Source organism: Petromyzon marinus, chromosome 59 (genome assembly GCF_048934315.1).
Source record: "Petromyzon marinus isolate PM22_M1 ecotype Great Lakes invasive population chromosome 59, UKy_Petmar_22M1.pri1.0, whole genome shotgun sequence".
Classification (NCBI taxonomy): Eukaryota; Metazoa; Chordata; class Hyperoartia; order Petromyzontiformes; family Petromyzontidae; genus Petromyzon; species Petromyzon marinus.
In genome coordinates, this window is record NC_133725.1 from 20,994,696 (window position 1) to 21,015,595 (window position 20,900).

The following is a 20,900-nucleotide window of genomic DNA, read 5'->3' on the forward strand; positions in this document are numbered from 1 at the left end:
GGGTGATGGGTTTAGGGGTTTAGAGGGTTAGGTATTTAGAGGGTGTGTGGTTTAGAGGTTTAGGGGTTTAGAGGCTGAGGGTTTTAAGGGTAAAATGTTTTAAAGGTTTAGCGGTTTAGAAGGTGATTAGCTTAGAGGGTTAGGGTTTTAGAGGGGTACAGTTTAGAAGGTTATGGGTTTATAGGGTTATAATTGTAAGGAGTTTGGTGTCCTGAGGTTTAGACGGTTTATGGGTTTCGATTGTTAAAGGGTTAGTGGTTTAGAGGGCTTGGAGTTTATAAGGTTACGTGTTAAGGGTTTAGAGGTTTTGGGGTTTTTTAGGGGATAAGCGTCTTCGATGTTTTGGGGGTTTCTAGGGTTATGGTGTTTAGGGGTTGAGCGTTTTAGGGGTTAAGGATTTTAAGGGTTAGGGGTTGAGAGGGTTGGTGTTTAGAGGGTTAGGGGTGCAGAGATCTAGGGCATTTGAGAATTCGGATTTTAACGGTAAAGGGGTTTAGAGTGTTAGGGGGTTTGGGGTTTCAGGGTATTTGGGTTCTGGTTTCAAAGGGTGAGGAGTTTAGAAAGGATTTGATTTAATGGGTAAAGGCGTTTAGAGGGTTTGGGATTTAGAGGATTATAAGTTGAGCCGTTTAGAGGTTTACAGGGTTATGGGTTTAGGGGTTTAGAGGTTTAGGGGGTTAGAGGGTGAAGGTTTTAAGGATAAAGGGGTTTAGAGTGTTATGGGTTTCGAGAAGTAGCTGTTTAATGGGTTTATGGGTTTCGATTGTTATAGGTTAAGTGGTTTAGAGGGTTAGGAGCTTAGAAGTTTCGGGGTGTTTCGGGGATAAGGGGTTTCGTGGTTTATAGACTTCGAGGGTTTAGGGGTTGAGAGTGTTAGCGCTTGAGGGGATTCAAGGGTTAGGGGTTTAGAGGGTTAGGGTTTTAAGGTTAAAGGGCTTTATAGTGTTAGGTGTTTAGAGGATTGGGCTATTAGTGGTGTAGGAGTTTAGAGGGTGAGGGGTTTAGCAGGTTAGGTGCCGAGAGGGTTACGGTTTTAGGGGTTGCGGAGTTTAGAGGGTTTGGTGTTTAGACAGTTAGAGTTTTGGGGGTTTATGGGTGGGGTTTTCGAGGGAGAGGTTTTTAGACAGTTAGGGTTTTAAGGGTAAGGTCGTTTAGAGGATTAGGTGTTTAGAATGTTAGAGTTTAGAAGATTTTGGGGTAAAGAGGGTTGGGGGCTTAGAGAGATAGGTGTTTAGAGATGTATGGGTTTCGATTGTTAGATGTTGAATGGTTTAGATGGTTAGGAGTTTAGGAGGTTATAATTGTATGTGTTTAGGGGTTTAGAGGTATGGGGGTTTTGAGGGTTAGGGGTTTATAGGGTAATGGGGTTTAGCGGTTTAGAGGGTTATGGGTTTTGGGATTTGGGAGTTTAGAGGGTTTAACACCAAGACTTTGACAACTAATATTATCCATACTAAAGGTGTTTTGGATTTCTCTCCAACACTTAATGGCACTTTTTTATTGTCATGACAAACTTTACTAATTGGCTGTGTCGGGTGGTGTCTGGTTTAACGACACATTTATATTTACACGATCTAACCCGAAAATATATTTATTATGGGTTTAGAGGGTTAGGGGCTTAGAGTGTTATGTGTTTAGAGGGTTAGCGTTTTAGGGGTATAGGTGTTTTAAGGGTTAGGTGTCTTGAGGGTTAGTTCTTTAGAGGGTATGGGTGTTAAATGTAGATTTGAAGTTTTCGTGACTGCAGGGATCCATACTCTTTGGTTCTTTCGGTAAAGTCACATAGGTAGAAATAAAATAAAACAAATCGCGACGTTTTGATCGCAACACAAGCGATCTTCATCAGGTGGGACAAAACACAAGCGATCTTCATCAGGTGGGACAACCACAGCAAGAAATGATGAAGTCGGCGGGAGAGCTGCCATGGCAAGAGGTTATATAGTTAAGAGAGGGGGGAAGAGGCAAGGGGACAGAGAGAAAAGGGGGGGGGGTGTGGGGTAGGAAGAGTGGGGGGGGGGCACGTAAGCGCTAGGGGAAGAGGACGTTAGGCTGGTGGGGGGACATGGGCGGGGCAGCAGTAAAACCGGCAGGTAATGATGGAAACAACAACACAAGTTAAGGCATTACCTGGTTGATAACATCCTTCCAGTGATTGTTTAATTTGTATCCATCTTCTGGGTTGAAGTTTTGTCTATACCCTGCAGTCTACAAACTGAGTTGTAACTTCGGCCGCAGTTACGTTGGAGAAATAAAACGACACGTCTCGGACCGTGTTCGCGAACACAAGGCTGATCTGAAACATGGCAGAACCAATACCTCTGCCGTAGTGGCCATTGTTAGAACGCTGTGGGCTCGAATGATATTGTTATTTTCGGAGGCCAAGGACAAAACTTCAATCGAGAAGATGGATACAAATTAAACAATCACTGGAAGGATGTTATCAACCAGGTAATGCCTTAACTTGTGTTGTTGTTTCCATCATTACCTGCCGATTACTGCTAGCCCCGCCCACGTCCCCCCACCCCAGCCTCACGTCCTCTTCTCCTAGCGCTCACGCGGCTCCCCTTCCTCTCCCTACCCCACACCCTCCCCTCTCTCTCTCCCCCCTTGCCTCCGCCCCCATCTCATACCTGTATAACCTCTTGCCATGGCAGCTCTCCCGCCGACTTCAGCATTTTCTTGCTGTGGTTGTCCCACCTGAAAATATCACTTATGTTGCGATCGAAACGTCGTGATTTGTTTAATTTTATTTAATTTATACCTACGTGACTTTACCGAAAGAACCAAAGAGTATGGATTCCTGCAGTCACGAAAGCTTCAAATAAAGATTAAAATAGTTTAGTTTAATTTGTTTATTTTTGAACAGTTTGTCTTTCCTGTCATGTTTTGTATTTTTTTAGTTATGTTCTGACCTGCCCGATTGGACAGCTGTGAAAACAGATCTTTGTAGCTCATCGATTTCATCCAGTGTAAATAAATATTCAGATTTAAATTTTATTGACCTCTGTGCGAGTCTATGGATTTCTGAGTTTGTGGGCCTCTGTGAGTGTATGGGTCTCTGTCTGAGTCTATGGATCCCTGTGTCAGTATATAGGGTCGCCGTATGAGTCTGAGTGTCTGAAGGAATGTATGGGTCTCTGTTGGAGTCTATGGGTTTCTGGTTCTGGGTCTGAGTGGGAATCTATGGTTCTCTGAGTATGGTTGTTTGTGCGAGTCTTAAGTGCACAAACTGAACTTAAAAAGAGCATTGAGGGGTGCGGAATCCAAGTTGACTATTAAGCTCCCCGCAGTGCAAGCCAGCTCTCTAGTCGTGTCATCATACAGCCCCTGTAATTCTTTATAATAATAATTAGACTTACTCCAGGAAAGCCACGCTGAGTCATAGTAAGGTCCTGAATTTGGTTTTTATTGTAAGATCTTTTCAATCAATGAATAAAGAATGCTTACACAAGTGGGGGGAAACCGGAGCACCCGGAGAAAACAAACCTATGTGAAGGGGCAGCAGGCAGCATTTTAAACCGTACAGGTGACGATGGCGATGATCCCACTTGCTATAATGCCTTCTCCTGGCCAGTCAGATGCTTTCTCCTGGCCAGCCAGGAGAAGGCACCTCAATGTCCACGGGAAGGGGGTTTCACAATATTTACTGTGTGATCCACCAACCCTTGCTGCCTTCTACAGTGCTGGATCGCAGGCTTGCGTCACCACCTTCTGGCGAGTATTTGTAGTTATTATTTAAAGCTATATAGCACTCACAAGAACGACTCAAGAGGCGCGAGGAGCCACAGACATGCAGGAAGGAAGCCACGTGGTGAGCCAGCACCAACGATTGTCCAGGCTCTACGGTACTCTATGTATGGAGGCATTATTGGCTAATTAATAACGAGTGTTTGTACAAGTGGGGGAAATCGGAGCACCCAGAGAAAAGCCACGTGTGTGAAGGGGCAGCATTTTAAACCGTACAGGTGACGATGGCGATGAGTCCACTTGCTGTACTGCCTTCTCCTGGCGAGGCAGGTTATGCACCTCGACGCCCACGGGAAGAGGATTTCACAACATCATTGTGCGGTGATTTACGAACCCTCGCTGCCTTCCCCAGTGCTGGATTTGAGACGTGCACCACTAACATCAGGCGAATGATAACAACAACAACAATAACTATACTTATTACTTGGTAGCAACAGGCGAAAGAAAACAACAGGCAAATTATAACAGGCCAATTAAAACAGGCGAATGATAACAGGCAAATGAAAACAGGCGAATGATAACAGGCGAATGATAACAACAGGCGTATGTTTAGAACAGGCGAGTAATAACAATAACAATTATTATTTACACTTAGAACTTGATAACAACAATATTTATACTTATAACGTGATCAAGCAGGCCTCAGAGGTGCGAGGAACCACAGACAATCAGGAAGGAAGCCACTTGGTAAGCTGGCACCAACGATTGCCCAAGCTCTGTGACCCTATTGATACGTTTTTATCGACCAGATAGGGAGCGTTACGTGTGGGGGGGAAACCGCCCCCTTCGGTGCCTCCATGGTCCAATAGCTGGTCTTCTTGGCGCCACGGTCCCGAGCCCCCTAAAAGTTCCTCATGGAGCAAATCAACGGGTGGGCCATTGCCTTGTCAGGGCTCATTCATTGCTCCGGATCCCACCTGAAAATGCCAGGCGCAGATCCCCACATCATTAAAGCCACGGGTGCATTTATCCCAGATATAAACAATTGCAAACTATTTGACTATTTTTTTTAACTTTAACCAGGCAAGGCCCACTGAGCTATACAGCTCTCTTTCAGAAGCGGCCACACAATTACAGCTCAACAAATTGGCTTATTACGTGGACATTAGTAGCCAAATACTCTAAACATGTGCTAATAAATGTGGAGGGAAAACCCGGAGGATCCGGAGAAAAATACACGCGACCACGGGGAGATAGCATACAAACTCCAAATACAAAGGTGTCAGGGTAAGGATTTAATACACGACCTCCTGTATACCCTACAAAATAGTTAACATCTCGCCACCGTGGCGCCCAATTCTGATCACATAACATAGCAAAACGAACGTCGCGGTGCATAGCAATAATTCAATTGGGCAATTACTGAGCGTTCATAAACGTGAGGGGATACAGGAGTACCCAGAGAAAACCCACTCGTGCAAGGGGGCAACCCTCTATCCCATGCAGACAGAGATGGTGCTTATCCCACTTGCTGTACTGCCTTCTCCTGGCCAGCCAGGATATGCCACCTCAACACCCACTACACCATGAACTTTGTGAACCGAGTTTAAATTTCTGGCCACGGCGAACATCAGTGGCTATCTCCCTCTTCCTCTCTCGTCCCTGCTATTATCTCCCTCTTCTTCCCGCGTCCCTCCCACTATCTACCTCTCCAATCCGTCCCACCATCTCCCTCTTCCTCCCTCGTCCCTCCCACCATCTCCCACTTCCTCCCCAGTACCTTCCACTATCTCCCTCTTCCTCCCACTTGGCTCTACTAGTAATCTCCCTCTTCTCCCGTCCCTCGCACTATCTCCCTTTTCTTCCCCCATCCTTCCCACTATCTCCCTCTGCATCTCCAATCCCTCGCACTCTCTCCCTCTTCCTTCCTCTTCCTTCCCACTATCACCTTCTTACTCTAACCGATCTGCCTAATCCTCCCAAATAACTCCCACTATCTCCCTCTACTTCCCCAGTCGCTCCAACTATCTCCCTCTTCATTCCCCTTTCCTGCCACTATCTCCCTCTTCCGCCCCCTTCCCTCCCACCATCTCCCTCTTCCTCTCCCGTCCCCCCCGCTATCTCCTTCTTTCTCTCACATCCCTCCCACCTCCTTCCTCCCCCGTCCCTCCCACTATCTTCTCATCCTCCCCCATCCATCCCACGATCTTCCTCATCCTCTCCCGTACCTTCCGCACCTTCCTTATTTAACACCATCAGGTTCACAGACTCGCCCTCGCTTCTCCCAGTCAAATAGCCTAGCTTAGACACAACCCCCACCATGTTACACTGACGGCATCGACCGAGACAGCCAACAACTATCCGGCCGCCCAATTATCTAGTGAAGACGGCAGCGACCAAGTCGGCAAAGACGACAGTGCCGACGAGACGACTCCACTTCCCAGAACGTGCAACCACGAGCTCTCGCTCTCCGCTGCTTTTATCCGACTCGGCCGCGCCTCCCTTCTCCAACCCACGAGCGGGTTCCAGTGTCTTCCAGGGAGGGTCTCTGTGATCCTTGCCCCAGTGCCTCCGCCCTGCTGACAAACCCGCATGAGGCTCACTGGCGTGTGTACTCCCCGTCCACCGCAGTTGCCGCTGCTGGACAACAACTATTACTCTACAGTTGTACTGCCCCTCTGTACCGTGCCCCCGAGCCATCAACACGGACTCACAGCATCAACACAGACTCACATGATCAACACAGACTCACAGCATCAACAGACTCACACGATCAACAGACTCACAGCATCAATACGGACTCACACCATCAACACGGAAACAGGGTCAGTGAGCAAGATGGCGGATGAGTGCATACATGATGTGAGTGGTGGTGAGTTCAAGTTAAGCACCCAGTTTTAAATCTCATTTACTCCCACCATCACCACCACCACCACCCTACATACAACAGTCGGAAGTAAATGCCTACACACCCTACATACAATCGTCAGTAGTAGTGGGGAGAAGAGGGCATCAGTGGGGGCGAGGCATGAAGCGTTGAGAAGCCCTCTGATACTCCATAAAACCCCGAGTTTCATGGAGTATAATTTTCAGCATTACAGTTCCATTTTTTTTACGTTAACAAATGTCTCGCCATATATTACACCGTATAGGTAACTAGATTGGGCGAGGGATGGTCTTTTTTGTTGAACAATCAATAAAGCTACGGTGTTGTACTGTGCCCGTATCCGTGTACGGTACTGTGCACTAAAGGAAGAAAAATGGAGCGGCTGAACCTCACTGCCTCCTTACCGGAGGCTGTAAACATCAAGTGACCTGAAAACTGCGATGGGACGTGAAAGACAACATGGAGAGACAAGAGGGCGCCACGTGTGTTCTTCCATGGCAGCAGCAGCATCATCGCAGGCAATGAGGTTCAAATGGGCACAGGAACTTTGAGGTGGACCCACGAGTGTTTGAGCCACAGCGGCGTGCAATCGGCGACCTCTATACGCTTGGCGCAATCCGCACCGTCATTTCACGGAGCCCTTGTCCGCTCGACGAGTGCGACGACGCCGTCCCACCGTCATTCGGCGCCTCGTGGTGACATCACAACAGCAAAGCGACAGGTGTTGTTTATTCATTTCTTGAGGCAATTCGAGGGCCCGGTTACATCGCGTTGTGATACACGCACACACCGTCAACATATACTACACCGGTTATAAAAAAAAAAGCAGGGGATAGAAAGGTGGGGGAGCGGACCCGACCACAGGTATTGTTTAAAAGACGTCAAGCGGACCGGGGGTTTTAAATGCAAGTCCATGCGGACACCAACATCCGAACGATTGTACCAATAAATCCTGAACCTTCTGGAAGATTTCAGCTCCCGCTGGTTTGGATCAGGGTGATGTTGGGGCAAATTCCATTAATTGGGAAAGGTGGCAATCTTGTGGGAATGTCCTCGCCAGAGAAGAAACTTGTCGCTTCCATGCTTTATTTTCATCCGACGTCCCATTAGCGAGATCCAGAGCGTGACGGACTCATATGGAGTCGGCCTCCTGTAATTTTTCTGGTCTCATTCTCACCACAGGTGAAGGCAGAGCCACACATCAACGTGCCAATGGGGCCACGGTTGAAGTGGTGGGGCCACGGTTGAAGTGGCGGTGGCCACGGGTCATGTGGCCTCTATGTATTTTCCATGTTGAAGGCCGATTGCCCCAAACATTGCCCGTCATATGCAGTGTCACTGAATAACGTGTGAAACATACTGTAGCATATACAAAATTGTATTTTCTTCATACATTAAATACAATAAACACAATAAACATGAAATGCGTATAGGACATTTATAACTCTCTCAATGACCAAACTTGTATTTTATGAACACACTTATACGAGCAAAATATGACAAAAGTGTTCCAGATTTCAGTTTCAATTGAGACTGAAATCCGGAATCATTACCCCCTACTGACAGACTAATAATACCCGCTCGCAGGCCAAGTGCTGATTCACCTTGGGGCCTCGCCTGGTATAGAGGTCGTGGGTTAAATCCCGACGCCTGTATATCTGGAGTTTGCATGTTCTCCCCGTGACCGCGTGGATTTTTCTCTGGGTCCTTCGGTTTTTCCCTCCACATTTAGAAACATGCGTTTAAAAGTATTTGGCTGCTATATATTTCTACGTGACAAGCCACTTTATAGCGCTTTCATTTGTGGCCCGGTCGTTCCTGAAAGAGAGCTATACAGCTGAGTGGGCCTTACCTGGTAAAATAAAAAGAGATTAGTTTTGTTAGTTTATTTTGTGCCACAGGGGGACAGCTACAGGGGGGGGGGTGCCCATTAAAATGGTCGAGATGAGATGCAACTTAAGGCGCTTGTGACTTCCCAAAAATATTATTTATGGCAGGTTTTCACATCTAAACATCCCGGGTGGCATTGAAGCCAAGAGCTCCCACCCTAGGTGAGTAGCTACGAGAGCGGTGCTGTGCACGGCGACACGCCACTTTCTCCATCTGCCTGACTTGGTATTTTCTTTTTTGTTACTTAAATAAATGTTAATGTTTCGTTTTGTGTACGCGTGTATGTACACCGTTTGGGGAGCGGTGGTGCAGCAGTTAGCGCACTACGAACTCAGCCATCTGAGTACGTGGTGTGGGGTGTGTATAACATTGCAAAACTGGGGAGGACAAGGGCAGCCAGACGTGGGGCTGGCCACACAACCACTTCTGTGCCATGCCGGCCATCATAGGTGCTACCCGTTAACAGCACTTGCCCCAGCAATCTGTTAACGGCGATACGGAGTACCTTTGTCTTTTTGTGCAATTGTGTGCTTCTGTGTGCGACGCATGCGACGATGTGCATGTTTGTGTTTGATAAATGTACATCCGCAATGTGTGTGTGACGCGTATGATGCGCGTGTGTGACGACGGTTGGAACAGAGATTCACGCACTGCCCTATCCACGCGGCGACCTCTCCTCAACGTCTCGAGCCTCGGCGGAGAGCGCCGCGAGGTTCGACTCCAACTCCGGCTTTCCAGGGACAAACCCCCCCCCCAATGCCCCTCCCCCCAGGCCCATGGGGGGGGGGGGGAAGTCGCTCCCCTCCCTCACTCCACGCTCAGGAACTTCCTCTTCTTCGCCGTGTTCATGTACGGTCGCCAAGGCCACTCCACCTCGGCGGTGGCCGCGTTGTCCAGCGTGCACAGTTTAATCTCATAGACTGCGCGACACACAAAAGCAAAGATCCCCCCCATGCAGCCTTTAACAGACGGCGTGGGAAAAGCGCTGTTCGTGTGTTAGCATGTAGGAAAGCCAGCACGGCACACCAAGGGGTGGGTGTGGGTGGCCAGCATTACATCCGATCATCTTTGAATTTACACATCGCATCCGGGGTGGGGAAATGCGAGTCGGGTCACGGTACAGCGAATGCGACCAGAGCAGCGACCCCACCGACTCAAGTTCCGATCCGCTCTACAAGTCACCCGCGGGCCACCTAGCCCGAGGCTAGACTCTTACATTCAGCCCATCATCCTCTCAGGGGTCGATAAAATTTACAACCACTTCGTAGGGAAGTCCACAAGGAATGTGGAATTTCCACCGCCTCTGCAGGGGTGTAAAGTGGAGACGAGTAACAATGTGTCAGGCAGACTTACGCTCCATCTCGAATCACGGTCCCACCTCCTTCAACTCGATGTCCTTGCCGTCGCGCTTGTAGACGTTGTGCCTGTTGGGAGGGGGGAAGGGGGGCACAGAAGTCACGGGAGGGGTCGCGGCAAGTCACACGGACGGCGCTGGACTCTCATTACGTGTCCTCGCAGACGTTTGCCAGTTAGAGGCCAGCGGCCACCCTGTTTAAAACTGCGGATGCATTAGCAAATGAACAACATTACGCGCCTTCAGCTTCAGAGATGGCGTTAAATAAAAACTCTGTGCTGTTGCTCGAAAACTAAAGTAAAACGAAACTATTTTTATTTTACCACTGAGCTATGTAGCTCTTTTTCACATAAAAATGTATAGCAGCAAAATACTCGAAATTCAAGTTTCTAAATGTGTAGGGAAAAACCCGGAGGACCCGGAGAAAAATCAAAGTGACCAGGAGGAGAACATGCAAACTCCGAATATACAGGCGGACACACAGCACCTGGCCCAAAAGTCTGCTCACTCTTTCCCATTCCGAGACATCTGCAAGTTGCCGGGTGGTAGGTGTCACGTTCACCGCTGAATCTCGGTACGCGCGAGCGGCTCGGCGTTAATTTTATTTATAGAGGCGTAGCGCTGCTGTTTTTAAAAGGCGTTGCCCTCACCGCAGAGAACCGTAGTGACACGACCGGCACTCTATGGAACAAAACTGTGCCACACGCCCTCCCGCATAGTCTTATGGGAGCAAAAGGTATGTCTTCAGGTCAGAAGACGTACTTGAGTTTTTCTTACGGTTCCGTTTCGACGACGTATATGTACATCATGGAAATGAGAAAGGGTTATAGTCTATACGAGGGATCTTTGTGCTTTGGGGATGGGGGAGGAAGATGTGGGTGAGACTGGCACGGTGCCCGCACGCACCCTCTTTCCGAGTCGCGACGTGAAGTTGTGCATCACGAGGTGTTGGAATGCCTCGGACATCATGTCCATGTCCGGATGTCGTGCCGCATCACCACGCTCGAGAGTGTCAAGTACACCGTGGCATCGTACCACGTGTCACATGAACAGCATGCCGGAAAGTTAGACACACCACAGGTGTCACACAGACTGTACTGGAGAGTTAAACAGACTGCCCTTCCATCTGCGGCATCATACCACATCACACCACATACACAGTTAAAACACCACAATTCCATGTCTGCAGCGTCATACTACACACCGCACATCGTACGCACAGCTAAATACACCTCCATCCCCGTCTGTTGCACCGCATCACACACGTCACACCATGCATCACACCGGGGAGCGGGAGCGGAGTGGCTATCTCATTACACTACAAATCCGGTGACCTGACTTCGATTTCCGGTGTGTCCAAGCATCGACAGTGGGGAGACAAAAGGGGCCAGATGCGGTAATGACCACACCACCCACCCCGCCGTGTGCCCTGCCGGCCTTCGTAGGTCGCTCGACAAACAGCATTTGCCCTGACAGCCTGTTAAAGGCTACACGGAGGAGCTTTGTCGACTGCGGTGCGTGCGCGTGCCTGGCATACCGCGGTGCTCATGCAGGACGATGAAGTCGTTGACGGCGTTGGCGCAGCACGCCCACACCAGCGCCTGCAGCTTGTGGCCTCCGTGGTTCATCGGCTGAGCGTTCGGCAGGATCAGCTTCTTCTCCTGCGGTGGTGGTGGGATGGTGGTGGTGGTGTGGTAACATGACAGCAAGCGGTCACACGCCGAGTCCGCTCTTCCCACCGGCGTCCTTCCCGGCCACGCTGCGTTCGCCCCCCCACTTCCCCGCCCCCCCACTGTATCCGACTCGGGTTGTGTTGTTTGTTTTTTCCATTGCGGAAGCCGAGCCGAGCCGTGCCGGTATACAGGGTCGCCAAACCCCGTGTTGGCACAACTGGGATGCACCATTGGAAAAACTTTACTATTTTTATTTTACCAGGTAAGGCCCACTGAGCTATGCAGCTCTTTTCCAGAAGCGACCTGGCCACAAATCATAGCTCAACTAAGTGGCTTATCGCCATGTGGAAATTTATAGCAGCCAAATACTCTTAAACGGACGTTGATTCTAAATGCGGAGGGGAAAAACCGGAGGACCTGGAGAGAAATCCACGCGACTCCTCGGAAAGAGGCACGCAACTCCAAATATACAGCAGGCATCAGGGTCAGGATTGAACCTGCGACCTCCTGTATACCAGGTGAGGGAGTTAACATCTCGCCACAGTGGCGCCCCCAATGGTACATCTTTCCGTGACCACCGACCGTGCGTAGTGCTACAGTAGATACATTTTCGATGAATGGAAGGGATCGGTCATCGCGAAAAGGCGGACTGAATCGCGAGGAATGAAGTTGACAAAAGCTGCATGCACCAAACCAAAGTGTCCAACGCTCCACCACTTACGACCCCCCCCCCCCCCCCACACAGCCTCCACCTTTCATCAACAACCAGATTTCTTCTGGTTAACTCAACGGATGCGAGTTGTCTCACACTGCACAAGCCCGATGATTGGTCGACACGACTCGTGTGAGGTGCAAGAAACTGATTCTAAAGCCGATAGAGAACACGTGTGTGTGTGCGGTAATTTAGCAGTTAGCATGCTGCCCCACAAACCTAGTGACCCGAGGTTTATTTCCGTTCATGGCCAACACCAGTGGCGATTATCTGAACTGGTCCTGGGCCTCCCCTAGATCAACTCAGCCTCAAACGAGTACCTAGTGCGGTGTTTAAACATCATTACCAGAGAGATAAAGGTGGCCAGTTGTGGTGCTAGCCACCTACACCCACGCAAACAGCACCTGTCCCAAAAACCTGTTAAGGCTATATGGGGGACCTCTGTCTTTGCGCGCTTGTACACATGCAATACACGAGGACCCACATTCCTCGTGTGACCCCAAACCCTGTAGCCCCTGTGACCCCGTGCCCGCACCTTGATGAACTGCTTGAGGAGGGAGCTGGGGTCGCGTGAGGTCGTCGCCATGATGTGTGGGTCCTTCACGCCGGCTCAGCAGTACTCGTCATCCATGTGGCTGCTCACTCCTACTGACACGGGGGGGGGGGGGGTGGATAGAAAGAGGTGGTAGATGGGGCAGGGGGGACGGAGAGGGTAGGTTATCATTTGCCATACTTCACCGTGCAGGTGAGTGAAGGTGTGTGTGTGGGTGGATGGATGGAAGGAGCGACCAGGAATGGTTGAGAATATCACTCTGCAGTGATCGCGTTGATTTTGTGTAGCGAGCTGAGCAATAATGAGACCTGGATGAGTCCCAATTGCAAGAGTGGGTGGGTGATATGGCAGGTGAGTGGGTAAATTGAGTAAAATGATGAGTGAGTGAATGAGTGCGTCAGTGCATGTTAAACCTCTTTGTTACAGCACGTAGCCAACCGTGGTAATCGGAAGTGTGACAAACTAACCACAAAAAGTAGTTCTCAAGAAATGAGTTTGTCAATCTAGACGATGATTTAAAAGTGCAAAGCTCCAGTGGCTTCCTAATATTGTAAGGAAGACCGCTCCAGAAGGAAGACTGCTCCAGAAGCACACGTTATGTGGTGACCACGGCCTTCATTTGACATTCCACAAAAATTTACGCCAGCCATCACACACACACGGCCGACTCTTTTTCCACGTTCACGCCACGGGATTTTTCAAAGTCCACTTGGGAAGCAATCGCCGTGCAGTATTTACGGTCAACGCAACTGCGGCATTAAACCCATTAAACCGGTGGGGGGGGGGGGGTTGAGGGCCCGCCGTTCTCGAACCGCGAACCTCCGCGGCAAAACACGGTGCCACCGCTTGGCAGGAAGGACCGACGGCGAGCCGGGGATGCGCGCCGACTCGGCGTGTCTAGCGGGCGGAGACGCGCGACGCTTATCCCTCTGCCTCGGGAGTCTCGCGGGAAGGAAGAGAGAGAGAGATGCGAGGAGACGTGATGGTGAGGGATGTGAGATCACCCTCCCCTCCCTGGTCGAACTCCACGGCCTTCTGGAGTTCAAGCGCCTCCCACCGCAGGTCCGTAGGCAGCACCAGGTTTTCTTCGGTGACGACGTCAGGGGGACAGGGGGCAGTGGGTGGGGGGCGGGCAGGGGAGAATTAACAAGGAAGAAAAATCATGCGCACGCATGGATTCATTCGGAAACGCTTTCCAACGCGCGGTTGTCTTCTCGCCTGTATTGTCAGACCGTCTTGTCCCATCTTAGTCCGTCTTGCGTGTCTCATTGTCTCTAGATCCGTCTCTAGTCTGTCTTGCGTGTCTCAACGTCTCTAGTCTGTCTCGCTGTCTCTCGTCTGTCTTGTCGTCGCGAGCCCATCTCTAGATCCGTCTTGCCGCCCGTTACCATCGAGCGCCCTCTTGAGCTGCGCCTTCTCCTCTACGAGGACCTTCTTGGCCTCCTGCGCCTTGCGGTAGAGGTACTCGCCGTGCAGTTGCGCCTCCTCAGCTGCACCACCAAACAAAGACAAAGATCCCCCATGTAGCCTTCGACAGGACTGTCGGGTGCAAGTGCTGTTAACGAGCAGCACCTTTGATACACGAAGGGGGGTAGGTGGCCAGCACCACATCCGGCCGCCTTAATTTCCCCAGTGGCGATGTTTACACAACGCACCAGGTACTCATTTGAGGCTGAGTTGACCAAGGGGAGGCCCAGGAACGGAATCGTCACCAGTGTTGGCCGTGAGCGGGAATTGAACTCGGGTCGCTGGGTTAGTAGTGCAGCGTAGTGCTAATCGCGAGACGACCATAAACAACAACCGCCATTCGCCACGAAGTGGTGGAGATGTCACCACGGCGCTCGTGCCAGGCTACGTGCAGGTTAAGGCCACATGAAGCGTCGAACGCCCGCTGGCAGCAGGAGGTCACAGACAGACAGACCCAGGTTGCCATTGGTTGCTTGACTGAGATGACTGGCCGATGCACCACCTGTGCCCCCTACTGTGCTACACTACCGCTCCAACCTACACAAACTCTCTTGGGCTATACTCTTTGGTTCTTTCGGTAAAGTCACATAGGCATAAAATATAAAATAAATTAAATCACGACGTTTCGGGCACAACACAAGCGTCCATCATCAGGTGGGACAAACCACAGCAAGAAACAATTGCCGACGTGGGCAAAAGAGCTGCTGTAAACAAGAGACTATATAGGTAAGAGAAGGGGGGAGGATCAGGGAGGAGAGATAGAGAGGGGGGGTATGAGGAGGGGAGTGCTGAAGAGAGCGGGGCTGGGAGTGGGAAGCTTAAGAAATTAGAGATGCGGAAAGTTAAGGCAACACCATAAAGCAGTTAAGGTTTTACCTGGTTAATAACATTCTTCCAATGATTACTCAATTTGTATCCATCTTCTCGGTTGAAGTTATGTCTGTGTTTATATATCTGGATGGCTTGATGAACAAACCTTTGATAGTAGCCCGAAGGTTTGCAGAGCGGCACCACGATACTCCTAGCGACGTCGTTGATTAATGTCTGTAATTAATATCGATGGTGAATCTCTGTAATTAATATCGATGATTCGATTCCACGAGAACAGATTCCACAAGAATCGATTCCACAACTATTTTAGTAAAGCGAAGTACGCGATTCGATTCAAACGTGTTCGTTCCGGTCTCATCAGAATCGGTATTGATTCTGTGCTGGAGGAATCCAATGAGCTATAAAGCTCTTTGATCAAAGATGTGCCAGTAGGGGGGCACGGGGTCATAACGTCACAACAAACAATACAAAAACGATAGGAGTGCAAAGGGAATGGTAGCAAACCACTAAAAATAGATGAAATAAACCATATAAGTTCATACTCTTTGGTTCTTTCGGTAAGAAGTCTCGCTCTCCGTTCCACCCACTACAACTGGCGTCAGAAGTAGCCAAATAGTAAGATGAATCGCTATAATGGAGACGCGAAGAAAAACTCGTACCAGGGCTCCAGTGGAAGAGGAGGACGACTCAACACCACCGGGGTTGGCAGCCCCGGAAGGGGGAGGAGAAGCGACGCCGGCCGAGCTGCTCACTGCCCGGCCGCCCGGCGGCTCACCACCGTCGGAGAGGGCGCTTCAGGTGGCTCACTCCCGCCTCGCCCAACTCCTGCACGCGGCGGCATCCATCCTCGACGAAATACATCGCGGGTTATAACCACAACAAATATAATCACAATCACTGCGACCATAATCGCCGTAACCACAAATATAATCATAACCACCAGCTACATAACCACAAGTATAAACACTACTGCCACAAATATAACCATAACCACCACAACCATAACAACCAACATAACCACCACAACAACCACAATGATGCTGATACACTCTCACACCATGTGGGTCCCCTTGTCTCCTTGTGTCTCCCTGTGGGTGAGTGGATGGGTTGGCGAGCGAGTCGGTGGGTTGGCAAGAGAGTCGGTGGGTTGGTGAGAGAGTGGGTGGGTGGCAGAGTGAGTGACCGGTGGCAGAGTGAGTGACCGGTGGCAGTGGGTGACCGGTGACTAAATGGGTGGGTGGCAGTGGGTGACCGGTGACCAAGTGGGTGGGTGGCAGTGGGTGACCGGTGACGAAGTGGGTGAGAGAGTGGGTGGCTGAGTGGGTGGCCGAGTGGGTGGCTGAGTGAATTGGTGAGTGGATGAGTGCCAGAGTGGGTGGGTGAATGGCTGAGTGGGTGGGTGAGAATCAGTATGTTTTTGCTGGAGGAATCCGATGAGCTATGAAGCTCTTTTTCATAGATGCCCAGAGAGTGGCTGAGTAGGTGGCTGAGTGAGTGTCGGTGGGTATGTGAGTGGGAATGAAATCTAACCTGCACCTCTGCATTGCAAGTCCAGCGAGCTAACGCCCTGCGTGTGATGGGGTAAAGTGTGGGCATGGCCACTTTGCTCCAACACGTCCGGACCAGCGTGGAAGAGTAGACCAAATACCTCTATATAGCGGCCTCTAGTGGATGCCTTTTCCAGCAGCAGGCGATTCGCCTCCACAACAAACCCGTCCCTCCAGGGATAAAAACACACGGCAGTCTGGGAGTGCCTCTCATCAGCTATGGCTCAACACGAGGGCCACTCTGGGGCCGGTTTCCACCGTCAGCGCCTCATCAGCAGCAGGGCCGGGCTCTGCTTGAAGCAGCGCCGTGAACTCAGCAGGCGTCTAGGACGTGACGGCTGTGGGCCAGGCGCCTCCTCCTCTGTCTCCCCCCACCGCCGCCGCCGCCACTGCTGATGTGGACACACCGCGCGAGGTTCTCACCTTCAGGCTGAGTCGACGTAGAGGAGGCCCAGCGAGCCGCCGCTTCAGAAGCTTTCGCGAGCCACTGACGGTGGCCGTGAGCGGGAATCCAAATCAGCCGCTCGCCACCCACAATCCACAGCGCGCGCCGCCTCCACTCGCCCCCTGCCTGACCGGAAGTAGCAGCGGGGGAGGGGGGCGGGGCATGGGGGGTGAGGGGCGGGTCACGAGGGGGAGGGCAGGGAGGGCAAGGGGGGGGTGAGGGGGAGCATAGAGGGGGTTCGTTAGGTGGAGAAAAAGGGGGGGCATGGGGGGTTGTGAGGGGGCATGGGGGGTTGTGAGGGGGCATGGGGGGTTGTGAGGGGGCATGGGGGGTTGCGAATGTGGAGGGGCGGGGGGGGGAAGGGGGGTCACCAGGGGGGGCAGGGGGGTAGCGAGGGGGAGAGAAATGGCGGACCATGGGGGGTGGTCGCGAGGGGGGGCAGGGGGGGAGGAGCTCAGGTGTGAGGGGGAGGAGCTCATTGCTCTGACGTCACGGGGGGCGTGGTTACCTTGGACCACCCCCGCCTCTCGCGCCACGTGCTTCCGACTGGCAGTTTGGCCGTTAGAGAGACGCGGACCGACCCCAGAGCAGGAGTGGAACCGAGCTGTGGGTGAGTGGTGGCGGTGGTGGTGTGAGTCTCTCTGTGCAAGTCTGTGTGTGTGTGAGGCTTTCTATATGAGTCTGTGTGTGTGTGACTCTGTGTGTGTGTGTGAGACTCTCTGTGTGAGTCTGTGTGTGTGTGAGTCTCTCTGTGTGAGTCTGTGTGTGAGGCTCTGTGTGTGTGACTCTCTGTATGTGTGTGAGTCTCTGTGTGAGTCTGTGTGTGTGTGTGAGACTCTCTGTGTGTGTGACTCTCTGTGTGAGTCTCTGTGTGTGTGACTCTCTGTGTGACTCTCTGTATGTGTGAGTCTGTGTGTGTGTGTGACTCTTTGTGTGTGTGAGTCTCTGTGTCTGTGTGTGTGTGAGTCTCTGTGTGTGTGTGTGAGTCTCTGTGTGAGTCTCTGTGTGTGTGAGTCTCTGTGTGAGTCTGTGTGTGTGTGTGTGAGTCTGTGTGAGTCTCTGTGTGTGTGAGTCTGTATGTGTGCGAGGCTCTGTGTGAGTCTGTGTGTGTGTGGAACGGTCGTAGAGCTGACAGCGCGCCGTGCTATGAACCCGGCGACCCCGAGTTGGATTCCCTCTAAAGGCCAACAGCAGTAACGATTATCTGAACCGGTGCTGGGCCTCCCCTAGATCGACTCAACCTCGAAAGAGTACCTGGTGTGGTGTGTAAAGATCGCCACTGGGGAGACAAAGGCGGCCGGGCGTGGTGCTGGCAATCCAACCCCCTCGTGTGTCGTGCCGGCCTTCATACGTACTGCTGGCTAACAGCACTTGCCCCTACAGCCTGTTAAGTCTCTACGGGGATCTTTGTCTTTGGTGTCCCATACTGGCAGGGGGAGGAGTGGTGGTGTTAATGTTGGTGGTATTAGTGGTGGGGGTGCTCGTGATGGTGGTGGTGTTAGTTGTGTTAGTGATGGTGGTGTTAGTGATTGTGGTTGTTAGTAGTGGTGATAGTGGTGGTGTTACTGGTGTTAGTGATGGTGGTGTTGGTGGTATTAGTGATGGTGGTGTAAGTGAGGTGATTGGATGCCATGGTGGTCCCCATCTTTAAGAAGGGAGACCGCACAGACTGTAACAACTACAGGGGCATCTCACTCCTCAGTGTGCCAGGAAAGGTCCTGGCAAGGATTATTCAACACTGCCTTACCAGGCATGCTGAGGAGAGGCTTGCGGAGCCCCACTGTGGTTTCAGGAAAGGGTGGTCCTGCACAGATGCCATATTTTCTGTCCGTTTGCTAAAGCAGAGGTGTAGGGAATTCCAACAAGACCTACATCTCTGCTTTATTGGCCTGGTAAAGGCCTATGACACCATCAGTAGGCCTGGGCTCTGGGTTCTTCGTGCTTTCGGAGTCCCTGACCCGCTGCTCACGATCTTTATGGACCTTCATTATGGTGAGCGGACCCGGGTAAAACTACATTGCCGGGAGTCGGAGCCATTCCCTGTTCACCTTGGGGTGCGACAGCGATGTCCTCTGGCTCCAACATTATTTAACATCTATTTCGACCACGTAGTTTGTGAGGCCTTCAGTAGCTGTACCGGAGGAATTTCCATCTGGTACAGATACAGTGGCAGGCTGATCATTGCCCGGATGCCGTCAAGGGATGGCTCCCTATTGGTCAACCACGTTATGTATGCCGATGATGTGATAATTGCGGCTCACTCAGAGGAGGAGTTGGAGGCGCTGCTGCTAAAACTGGAGTGTGCCACTAAGAGGTGGGGCCTTACCATCAGCCCCACCAAAACGAAGCACCTGCCTGGGTATATTGTACCATCGGGCACTCCACCTCCACAACTCCCAATCGGTGATGGGGCAGTTGTGGAGAGAGTGGAAAGTTTCCCATACCTGGGCAGTGTGCTCATGACCGTCTCCGGTTTAACAGCAGAGGTCTCACTCGAATCAGTCGAGCGGCATTATCTTTTCAGCAGTTGCGTAACGCTGTGTGGAAGCTACCTGGTCTGTCGCTCCACACGAAGCTTCGGGTCTTCTCAGCCACAGTCATTCCCTCCCTTCCCTACGCTTGTGAAACGTGGACCCCCCTAATGGAACATCTTTGCCGGTTAGAAACGTTGAGGCTGGCCTGCCTCTGATCAATCCTGGGTTTAACCAGGCTGGATTGTGTGAGGAACTCACAAATCCTCGAAAGATCTGGACAAAGCCTCATCAGTGAGCTCCTCCGGCAGGCAAGGCTGCGTTGGCTGGGCCATGTAGCCCGCATGCCCAATCACCGCATGCCCAAGCAGCTTTTATTTGGCCGGATCGAGGGGGCTGAAGGGACGCAGCACGGGCTAGAGAAGAGATAGAATGATGTGGTACAGCAGGATGTGGAGCTGAGTGGACTTGCCGATAACTGGTACCAGCTGTGTCAAGATCGGCCTCTGTGGAAGAGGCTCGTGAAGGACGCTACTGGGCAGTTGGAGGCAGTCGCCCTCCAACAACAACGGAGAGCGCAGGAACGACGCTCACAACAACGAGCAGAGCGCCGGATGGCTAAAGCACAGCAAGTTGGCACAGTAAGGGGCACAGGTGGTGCATCAGCCAGTCATCTCACTCAGTCGACCTGTGGCACCTGGGTCTGCCCCGTGACCTCCTGCCAGCGGGCGGGCGTTCGACACTTCACGTGGCCTCAAGGTGCACATGGCCTGGCACAAGCGTCGTGGTGACATCACCGCCACTTAGTGGCGAATGGCGATTGTTGTTGTTGGTGTTAGTGATGGTGGAATTTTTGTTGCTGGTGTTAGTCGTGGTGGTGTTAGTGATGGTGGTATTATTGGTGCTGGTAGTGGTGTTCGTGGTGGTCTTAGTGGTGGTGTTAGTGTTGGTGGTATTATTGGTGGTGGTGTTAGTAGTGGTGTTAGTGATGGTGTTAGTGGGGTAGTGTAGCAGTTAGCGCGCTGCGCTAAGAACCTGGCGACCTGGGTTTGATTCCCGCTCACAGTCAACATTGGTGACGATTATCTGAACTGGTCCTGGGCCTCACCCTAGATTGACTCAGCCTTAAATGAGTATCTGGTGCGAGGTGCAAACATTGCCACTGGGGAGACAAAGGCGGCCGGGCGTGGTGTTGGCTACCCACCCCCTCGTGTGCCGTGGCGGCCTTCATAGGTGCTCGCGGACAGCACTTACCCCAACAGTCTGTTAAGGCTATACGGGGGATCTTTGTTCGTGGTGTTAATTGTGGTGTTAGTAGTGGTGTTCGTAGTAGTGGTGTTCGTAGTGGTGGTGTTCGTAGTGGTGGTGTTCGTAGTGGTGGTG

At 51.5% G+C, this 20,900-nt stretch overlaps 1 long non-coding RNA gene across 2 annotated transcripts; it reads right to left on the minus strand.

Annotated features, from left to right (window-relative positions):
* Positions 1 to 7,285: 7,285 nt before the first annotated feature.
* Positions 7,286 to 13,836, minus strand: LOC142905943 (uncharacterized). Of its 2 annotated transcripts, none has more exons than XR_012929966.1 (6): positions 13,761 to 13,836; positions 12,739 to 12,848; positions 11,356 to 11,479; positions 10,725 to 10,820; positions 9,818 to 9,888; positions 7,286 to 9,384 (listed from the first exon to the last, which is right to left on the minus strand). It is a non-coding gene; the product is annotated as an uncharacterized LOC142905943 (long non-coding RNA). The 2 variants fall into 2 exon arrangements; XR_012929965.1 differs by lacking the exon at positions 13,761 to 13,836 and adding an exon at positions 13,576 to 13,749.
* Between the last annotated feature and the right edge of the window lie 7,064 nt (positions 13,837 to 20,900).